At 44.8% G+C, this 10,747-nt stretch overlaps 1 long non-coding RNA gene across 1 annotated transcript; it reads left to right on the top strand.

Moving 5' to 3' along the window:
* Positions 1-2,102: 2,102 nt before the first annotated feature.
* On the top strand, positions 2,103-9,897 carry LOC114014408 (uncharacterized). The gene is made up of 3 exons (XR_008733001.1): positions 2,103-2,251; positions 2,516-2,573; positions 4,729-9,897. It is a non-coding gene; the product is annotated as an uncharacterized LOC114014408 (long non-coding RNA).
* Positions 9,898-10,747: the final 850 nt, after the last annotated feature.

The following is a 10,747-nucleotide window of genomic DNA, read 5'->3' as shown; positions in this document are numbered from 1 at the left end:
TTTTCCTTTTCCTTTTCCTTTTTCTATTTCTTTTCCTTTTCCTTTTTCTTTTTCTTTTTCTTTTTTTCTTTTCCTTTTTTCTTTTTATCTTTTTTCTTTTCATTTTTTCTTCTTTTTCTTCCTATTTTCCTTTCTCTTTCTCTCTTTTTTTTTTCTTTTTAATTTTAATTTTCTTTTTCTATCCATCTTTGTTGTGTGCTGAAGAGGCCTAGGTGACCATCTGAATTTTTGGGACAGCTCATGTTCAGCAAGATGGATCCCAACTGTAGTGTTCCGCTCCTGTGCAGTCTGACTGCGTTGTTGGCAGCAGAGCAAACTCCCATTACTAGATGAGGGCTAGAGATTCTGCACCAGAGGGTTTGTTCAAGGATCTCTTTTGTTTAGAGCTGGAACTGGAGATTCACTCTGCCTCTTGGACATGTCTCTGGCTCTTACTCATTTTCAAGCATTCAGGCACTGCTCAGAGCAGTGGAAAGAAACAGAAATAGCTGCTTTCACTTCTCATGTTGGTGTATGGGCCCTGCAGAGAAACAGGAACCAAAGTTAAGGTTAAACAGGGTTTAAAGGAACAAGATAATGTTTAGTAGGGGAAGGGAAAAACACATAAGCTGGCCAGGTCTTTAACTTCAGAGCAGTGTACACGAACTGTTGCCATGTCCCCAGGAAAACAAGGGATTCGGGAAATAGTCTAAGGCTAGGCTGCATGAAATACAGAGTGCATGACACAGCATGAGTGCCTTTGTCTCGATAGGCAGCACTCTAGAATTGGTATGACCTTACTCCTGCCCTTGTTAGTCTGAAATATGTAGCACAGCTGTAGGATGTAGTTCATCATTTAGTAAGGGTAAATACAGTTCTGGATGGGAACATGGGGGTGAGAAGTGTTCTGCACCCAGCGTTCACTTGCATGTTGCAACTTGCTGCTTGGAAAAAAACAGAATGCTTTGTCTTCTTGTAGCTCTGGTGAGCGACTCCTTATCATAACCTTGTAAGAGGTTTCAAGTGTGTTCATGAATAGGAAGATGATTAAGATGACACATCAAGGTTTTCTGAATACTTACTCCTATTCAGCTGCACTCTCATATTTTTCTTAGTTTCCATTCCAAGCTGAGGTGTTTCTAATCTCCAATGCGATTGGCAGACCACATCCTCTCACTCTTGGTGGCCCAGCCTGCTTGAAACTCGAGAGGAGCAGTAAGAGAGTGAGTTTAAATGAGGGGCTGCCAGAGCAAAAGCAGCTAATTTAGCTGAAAAGCCCTGTGATGACCTCAGCAAAAAGGTGGCCTCTGCTGCTCCGAGCAGCTACTGTGACAAAAAATGAAGCGACCTGAAAAAGAAGCTAAACAGGGGATTTAGAGGATCTAATTTGTAGGGTAGAAAGAGGAAGATGGCTGTGTAGCTGGGGAACAGTTGAAACTCTTGCCCTGAACACATCCATAAATCATCATGCCAGGTAGGGTATTTTCTCTTCCCCCAAGTGTTTCCCAGGCTGGGTGTCTGCTTTGGCCACAGCTGCTTCTCTTCCACAGCCCATTAGAGCCCCGAGACCTGGTTTTGAGCAGGCTGTGTAGGAAGGAGGTAATACTTCTCTCTGTCATGCAGCTGAAGAGTTAGGTCTGTAGCCTAGCTGGTGTGCTGTTTTTGAAGAGAGGACTCATTAATTACCCTACATTAAACGAAATCTAATTTCAAGAGCACAAGGACGCAGAGGGGAAAAGGAAGCCTGATTTTTCCAGTGTTCAAATGATCGCATCAATGCAGAGATTTGTGTCACGGGGAGTGCCTCTGGGCCTTCTTGCCACCAGGATTGTTAACAGAAGGCAGAAAAACAACTGAGACCAATGGCTTCGGTGACAGACACCAGGGGAGTACAGATGGTATCTCTGGCATTAGGCTGGGTGGGCTGCAAGGGGCAGTGTGAGGGCTGAAAGGTTTACCCTGTGTCTTCTTGCTTCTAGGGCTGTAAATGAGTGCTGGCCATACAGACTAACAGCACAAGTTTCACCACACTTGCAAAGTAGCTCTGGTAGTTCCCTTTTCTTTGACATTTTGCAAAGCCATGTTTGGGATATGCAAACGTTTGGGTATGGGCAGGTCCAGGTCAGGGAAGGTAGAAGTAGTAGAGAAGGTAGGTTAAATTTACATTGTAGCCTCATTTTCTTGATTTGACAGGGCAAAGAGAGAAACCCCAGAAGCCATGTATCTTGAGTTTTATTCCAAGTTGGTTACAAAGAGCAAATTAAGAAAATAGGTATGTCTGTTGACATTGCCACCCTGACTTTCATGTTATATAGCTCTTCCTACCTACTTTTGCAGTTCAGCCCCCTGTTCCTACCCCCTTAGCTCTGTAGCTCCAAGGACCTGGTTGACACCTGCTCCTTGCTGTCTGGTGCCCTCTGGTGCTGCAAGTACCGGACTGAGCTACATCCCATCACAACCTTAGGCAGTTGTGGGAACCAGCCTGTACCCCAACAGGGGACTCATGAAACTGGTATCTGCTTTTTCCCTATTTCAGCCTGGCTGTGGCAAGGGACCTCTGATACGCCTTGGAGCCGATGGGACTGGCCTGGGAGGTAGGTAAGAAGACCTAGTCCTAGCTTCTCTAGTCCTATTTCAGTCCTTAAAGGGGAAGAGTGGGAAGTGGACAGGCTTTCAGTGGTCCTCCCTCCAAATAAATCTCCCTTGCTTTATTCCCTGCCCTTCTCCAGCTTTAGCTTTCAAACTTCTGCCATCCATACCCTTTTATTACTGCTGCCTTCACAGAGTTGCCTGGTCTCTCCGCAGAAAGCCTTTCTTCTTCCTCCAGGATACAACTCCTCTTCACCTAGGACGCTACTCCCACCACACAGTCTCTGATCCTGCTCCAGACACCTTATATTCCAGGGCCCATGGCTTAGGAATGCTTGGAGTTTACATGCTCAGATCCATTGTTCAGAAAACAGGATTACAGTATCTTTGCTGTCCTTCACCTCCCCTCTAATTAATCAATGCTAATTGATTGATTGATGGTGGCTTATCAATATAACAATCTCCCAGGTCCGAGAAGCAGCCACATGCCTATCATTCTCACATATTTACCCAGAGCATACGGAACATATTAACCTCCAGAAATTAGTTAGAGCGTCTTCTGAATTAGTTTTTATTAATTTCTTTGGACTAAAAGAAAACTGATGACAGAGGGTGATAGCAGCAACAGACTCATAGGTCATTTACTTGGTTTTGGTCTAGGCAGATTTCACCCTCACAGGGAATGTGTGGATCACTTGGTGACTACAAACTGCACAGTGACGGGGTAGGTTCTTGCCTGCAAGCCTGCTCACCACACGTAGTGCCTGTGCCCTCTTCAGTTTAGCACTCCCTTCCTGAGATGGTCACATGCTGCTCATGATGGTGTTGTAGTGCTGCACACATAGGCAGTAGGTGCCATGCAGTAACAGGGATCAGTTTAGAGGGGCTGGGACTGGCCAGCCTGCTCCGTCCCTGCATGAAACCCCAAGCGACCAAGCACTTCTCTTCTGCGCCAGTGCTTGGCTGAGATTCCTCAGGCTTTCTCTCATAAGGCTTTTTTTGGCCAGCCTAGCTGCTGGGCTTTCTGAGTTGTAGGCAGATGACAGTGCTTCCATGCTGTTGGTGCAGCTGGGAGTAACTGCTGTAAGGAAGGACCAGATTCACCTACTGTGTGGGCTGAAACACGACGAGCTGCTCGTTTGCAATCTGATTGCCACCAGGAGTCCTTTTGGCATGGGCTTTCACGGCAGATTCATGACCTGAGGATCATCAGCCTGACAAATTTCAGTTCTCTGCCACAGGGAGCAATTATAGGGAGAAAGCCACAACTTTGTTGCTGTTTTGACAAACCTCTCTTGGACACAGCTGAACTGGTTAATCAGAAAGCAAGATATCTGCCCCGAATTCAATCAAAGAAAACCCACAAACCTAACAAACAGGCAGTGAGCTGTAGGCAGGCATTAAGCTTGAAACGTGAGCTGGAACTGATAAAGGGTTGGAAGAGCTGTAAAGCAAACTGAAAATGGGACCTTATAAAGAGAAGTTGGGCAATCTTCAGAAAAGTGGTGCTACCAGTCCTGTCAATGAATACTTAGATATGGCCCTTGCAGATTGCAGGTCTCTTGATGCAATGCTCACTGGTGAGTCATTTAGAAGATCAGTAATTGGAGGATAGAAAATGGCCTGCTGTGGCCTGCAGCCATTATGAGCTGCACATTTTTTCAAGGGCTGTTTGTTGCAATCTCCTCCATTTTCTGCAGATGGGGTGTGGCTCTCCCATTCCTGGCAAAGTGGCTGGTGCAGCCTTTGGTTGGGAAAATACGGGTGCTGTTGCATGACAAGCTAGGCTTCCCCGGGGGGAGAAGTCACCTTCTTCCTCTTCTGCACAACATCAGGGGTGTGACAATTCCCTAAAGCACAATGGAACTGCATAGAAATCTGGCAGCTTTTTCCAGTGTGTAGTTATACAGATCTGGCTCATAAAAACATCTGAATCACATTTCACACTAACTTCCTAGCTACGTAAACATAACCTGATCATCTTCTTGGGATCTGAGCCTTATCTTATCAGACTATGCCTCCTTTTCCTTTTTTCACCAGAGGCCTTGTGACCCTCACTCCTTGCATAATTATTTGGGCTTGCGTGAAAGCTGCTGTGTTCAAATTTCTCAGCCTGCAATCAGAAGTGACACTGTCACTCTTTGTTCATGTTAAATGCAGGCACCCAAAGTTTCTTTGGCTGTGATGCATTAGAGAACTCCTTCTTCATGCAGAATGGGAGGGACACCGCACTCAGCCCCTTGGATGACAGAGCACGGATGGGCAGCAATCCTGCAGCTGTGCCTGTGGTGGGTGAGACAACTCCTACACCTCCTTGACTCCTTTTTGCCTTTCTGCCACTCTGCCTTCCCAAATCCACTCACTTTGCAGCTGAAGGCCAGCCAGGTAGGTCTGCTGGCTGCCTGGGGTCACCGAGCAAGAGGCAGACTGTGGCACTATGCTGCAAGTATGGGAAGCGTGGACTTAGATTTGTGGAGGCTGCAAGGAAGGAGCAGTCTGGTGAGTGTTCAGACAGATGCTGCATTCAGTCTGGGAGGCAGAAGAAGAAATGCACCCTACTTATTTATAGGAAGATGGAAGTTGCTGTGCTAGGCCAAGTGATTAAGTCTGGTATCCTGCTTCAGACAATGATGAAAGCTGGCTGCTAGAGGACATGCAAGAGATGGTGTAGTAAAACAAAGATAGAATCACTCAACATGAACATTTCTCATCATCCCACTGATATCTAGGTCACTAGTTAACCATGTCAACAGTTAGTGACCAGCATGAGGTGGGAAGGATGAAGGCTTTACGCTGAACTATTCTGGTTGATGTCCTGCATGATTCCTTTCACTTAGCTGAAATGAAAATGAAGAATAAATGATACCCTCCTTATCCCGTTCCTTCTGAAATATATGACAAACCTTGTATTGTTATCAAAGGTACAGGATCAAACCTGTCATTATCTCACATACAGCACAATAAATATCGTGACTAGGAGTTAACAGTGCATCAAAAATGATCATCTCTAAGTCTTGTTGGCAGGCTTTACGTGAACCAAACCCAGGCTGTCAGCTGCGTTCTGTAATGACAATGCAGCAGCTCCTCTGTATTATCATTTTCTGTCATTGCATACTACAGGTGAAAAATGCAAGTGAACAGTATTTTACATGCACAGATACATAACTGATTATATTATGAAGAACTGCAAGAACAAGACACTTATTTTTCACTTTTAGGAATTTGAATGAGGAGATCTCATTACCCAGAATCAGGATACATCTTGCTTGATGAATACAATAACGAATGGGTTCTTCAAATCCCTAATTCACAAGCATTTCAGAGAGACAGTTCAGCAGCCCAAGAAAGATGTACTATTCCTAGAAATCTTGTGACTCAACTCCTGTCCTGTATCTGCCAGTGATTCAATAGCATGGCAGCTGAGCACAAACATGCTTCTGTTAGCAAAGAGGAAGAAGCTGGGCAGATGGAAATGGTCTGTGCGGGTGCCAAGGTGGGTCATCGCACCTGGTCAGGGTTGTAAGATCGGTGATACGTGTAAGGCGATCAGGCTTGCAGGAGGAAAATCTGAGTTGCCTGTCACTGTGTGGTGGTAAGAAAGGAGGATGCACAAGGAGAATGATAAGCTTGATGAGCACTTAGGAAGAGGAAAATGAGGGGTAATAGTGCTTCCTTTCTATTTGTTTAACTAGTAATTTGCTTACCTTTACCTTTAGATTGAATACTTTGCCTAAGAAAGCAGTGGCTGCAGCACTTAGTGTGCAGACTTCTGTAGATTTACAGACATTGTGTGACATGGTTGGAGAGAAGATGGATTATCAGCAGGTAGCCAGCAGCCTGGGGAGGGGTTCTTGAGATTTGTGTGTTTCCATGGGCATCTCCTCAAGTCCACCAGTGTGCTGTAGATTTGGAAAAAAACCAGACTGTGCTCTATTTATGAAAGCGATAATGACATCAGGACAAAACTACATGATCCACGTAGTTCCTGAAGCTAGGGGTTACTCACAGGATATTGCTAGGGCATCAGATAAAAATTTTAACAAGTGGGTGTAAAAATTTCATCATAAGCCTGTCTTTAGGAACCCAAGGAACTGCTCCTATTTTCAAAAGTGTGGAATCATTGACAACTTCAGCTGCTCTCTTCCTCCTGCTTTTATTTTGTGAATGGAGTAGGGCTCAGTCTTTCAGACTTTGTGGGAGTTGTTCTAGTTGCCTGAATTGGTATCATGTGTAACAAACTGGTAGGATGGGTCGGCTACTTTTCCTGTCTTTTATTTGAAGTTCTTTAAAATTATAAAATCTCTGCAGAGGCATAAGCCATCAAAACATAAATAAATGGAAAAGAATTTTTTCTGTTAAATACCTTCTTCCTCTCTACTCCAGCCTCCTGGTTGGAGGTTCCTTCCTATCACTTCTGCTCCCTGCACCAACCAGCACGTGGACACATCACTCCTGCCTCCCAGTGGCTCCCTGGGGAGAGAAGAACCTGCCCAAATTATCCTAAAGAGTGATTGTGGCTTCACTGATTAAACTCCTTAGGGTAGTGATGTACCCAAAAAGGCTGATGACTGCAAGTGATGCTTAGTTTCAAGCATAGTTCCAAGGGCAAAAAAGGCTCCTCCTGCCAAATTTGGTTAGTTTTCCCAGTTTAAATGTTTGTTGACGACTTGCATGTGTGAATAGGTCTTGCCATAAGCTATCTTCCTCAAACAATCTCAGTTACATTGGTCTTATTGCCCACTTCCGTTGACAGCCTTTTGGAGGGAGGAGAGGATGTCATGAATGCAGAAGTGCATCCCCATTAGTTGGATATTTTTATTTTTCCCAGCACATGGATCTAAGATGGCCCTGCTGTCTTCTTGCTGTAACTTAATTGCATGGATCAGAATTCGATTCACATTAGTTTTCTGGCCCTAAATGCTGAAAGTCTAGAACTATTCAAGAGAATAACTTTATGTCATAACAGCCTTACTCTTACTGCCATTAATGTTTCTTGATCATCTCTATTTCAGCCATGTAGAGGCACATAACTGAGGTATTCCTTGGGTAGCAAGATGGTTTCTGTCAGTTGGGGCTTGAAGACTTTTGGAACAACATCATTTCTAGCACAGAAACATCAGGAAGGTTGGGAGCCCATCAGGGACCTGATTGCAAGACATGTTGTCCTGATTCTTCCATTTTGTAATGTGGAGGGGTCCAGCTGTTTGACAACCACAAATCACACTGAAGCCTCGAGCAGTATAACTGATTTCCTGGTGGACTCGGGGTGATCAGTGTCCTGGACCAGACAGCCCAGGACATGGCTTTTCTCTGTGTTTGAACTTTTACAGGTCTGTGGGCTTCAGGCAGCCTCCTTCTCTACCACTGGAAGAATCAACTTTATATTCAGTAAGTTCAAAAGAGGACCTTAACTTCCAGCCAGATGTGCTGATCTGTGGGGCATGTCTGGGCGTATGTGGCATGAGAAGAGGCTGTCATCTATGGGCCTGTGTTTGCAAAAGACTTGTAGGACTGCTACCTACAAGTGGCTTTTGGGGACAGCCGTGTCCATGCTCTTGGGCATACATCCACTCTCTTAAGCAACTGAGCAAGCACCCAGAAAGACAGACGGGTGCTGCACTGCATAAATCACTTCCTAAACATTGCCCTGTCTCTAATCCACAGCTGCTGTGGATTTTCCTATCAGCATAAGGCCACTTCATCTGAATAAGCAACAACAGGATCTGAAGAAGCAATAGATTTTGAGACAACTGGGGCAATCATACTTTGATCTCTGGCAAAGCCCAAGGGCTTGATTATTATCCGGTGGAAGGAGCTGCGACAAATGAGTTTTCAGGAGTAGGGATCTCAAAGAGTTCAGGCTGGAGGTGGAATAGAGTGAGGGGTGAGGGGGTGTGCCCTCCTCCCAGGATAACAAGGTCAGTCATTAGCAAGCCACAGGGTCCTCTCGAGCCCAGCACTTTACAGGGCTCACATGCATTTTGTAGGAGCAGGCAGGAATGGTTCTTTCCATAGACCTCTGCCACTTCTTTGGAAGCTGATCAAACCTGTTTTATTAAAAACCACCATTGACTTCTAATATTTTTACACTGATTAAGAACATTGACTTGGCTGACTGAACAAGGGAACCAATTGTAGCTCAGCTGCTTCATGCTGGAAAAGCTTTGATCAGACTGAGTGGGCGTCTATGTTTAAGGTACCCTATAAAATGAATTTTGGTGATAAGCTTATAAACTGAATTTGAACCTTGCACAGGCTCCAGAGAAGGAATAAAAAGCTCAATTTATATTCTCTACAGATACACACCAAGATGTCCCTTTAACCTTTGGTTGTTTTACCTAGGGGGTCAATATGTTTCTTAAACCGTTTGAAATTATTTGTACAGATTAGCTGCCTGTGCTGAAGATGGAGAGCTTTCAGGGTGGCTCCCAGGAGTCCTGAAACCAACTATAATGAATGAGTTTGGTATTTTACTTGGAGGAAAAAATGCTGAATGAGTTACAGAGCTGCCAGATAGTCCCAGTTCATTCACACAGACTTGAGGATAATGTGCTTCTCTTGATCCCAACGTGGTATCATTAGAAAAGCTTATTTCAAGGATATTCATGTCTGACATCTTCCCTCCCTCATTACTTATCAGGCTCTATAGTTACACACAACAGTGAATTGCCATTAGAAGACAACAGTACCTGGGGGAGCATGTAGTGGGGTTCATCTCCCCTTTCCACTGAAGCTGGTAACCAAACTTGCATGGGATCAAATGGAAGCAAGAGCAGGTGGTCATACTGTGAAATCCTCCAGTCCAATACATCCGGGGGCGGGGGGGTGCACATGCGTAGGAATCAGTCTGAAGAGTTTGGTAACTGGTCAAGTAATTATTCATCACCAGTGGTGAGTACAGCGCATATCCCAGCACAGCCCTCGTGGAGAGTCCGAGGCTGCCACAAACCCTGGGCACAAAGGAATCATCACAGTAGCGATGGGGTCTTTGCCCCAGAGAGATTTTCTTTAGATGGTGGGTGAGGTTGTGATCTGTCTGAACAAGTGTCTAAATATTTCATCAGAGGAGTCATCTGTCCCACAGCTATCGGAAAAGAGAGACTTTTGTTTGCATTTTCTCAAGGCTGAGGGCTGGAAGTGAGAAACCCAAGGTCTGGCTCTTTGATGGCCTTCTGCATACCTGTGGGCAAGCTGCGCTACTCCGGCACTCTCCCCATGTCTGCTCTGAAAGGTAATTGCTGAGACCTGGCAGCACCCTGAGTTTCTGCAGATATTTCCCCTTCCCTGCTTCAAAACAAATCCACTTCATTTATCATAATAAAGGAAACATTTTTTTTAAACAGTTCATGCTCTCTATATGTGCATCTGCCTCTTCATCCCTCCCAGTGACTTCTGCGCTGATGCCAAACTCCAGCTAAGTGTAGAGGCCCCAGCAATGTCAAAATTATGTTACATTTCCATAAAACTGGGAGACTGAACAATTCAAATATCACTTCTGCTGAGAGAGTATTGCCAGATATCAGAGGATCCCATTGGGGAAGGGGAAAGAGGGACAGATAAAAATACATAAGAAACAAGGTCTCATTTGCTCATTCTGTTGCACACACTCATTTTCTTTTGTGTTTTTGGTTTGTTTTCTTGTAACTCCTAGTTATCCAAATCTTGCTCAGGATTTGAAGTGCAAGCCAGTATACTAGCAACAAAAAAAAAAATCCTCCTGTTGGCCCTTGGTTGCTCTCAGCAAGGTATCCAGACAAGACTAGAGCTCACTCAGTGTTAACCCTCTGCCCCTAGCAAGGGTAGACTATAAGCAGCAAGGACGCTAAACATGCCCAGGGAATGGGTCTTCAATGGAATGGAACAGGTCCATTCATCAACCAGTTTCACCATATGCTAAGGAAATGGAATAATATATATCTAAATCTGAGACAAACTGCAAAGACTAATTTGTGAACTGGGACCCCATTCCTTGGAGTGAAGGTCTTCTGCTTTGAAATGATCCCCACTAGCTTTGCCTGTATGGAAATAACTATGGGAAAAGGCATCACAAACAATCAGGTTCTGCAAGCCTTCTGAGGGCATCATTGACTTCTTCACATGCTCCCAGTCAGGAATCATAGACTCCCTGAACACTCAGTTTCCACCTGAATAGCTTTACTCTCAGCCTGCTCTCTTCATC

The sequence above is a fragment of the Falco cherrug genome, chromosome 6 (assembly GCF_023634085.1).
Source record: "Falco cherrug isolate bFalChe1 chromosome 6, bFalChe1.pri, whole genome shotgun sequence".
NCBI classification, from domain to species: Eukaryota; Metazoa; Chordata; class Aves; order Falconiformes; family Falconidae; genus Falco; species Falco cherrug.
This window is presented reverse-complemented; position numbering and strand designations above follow the sequence as displayed.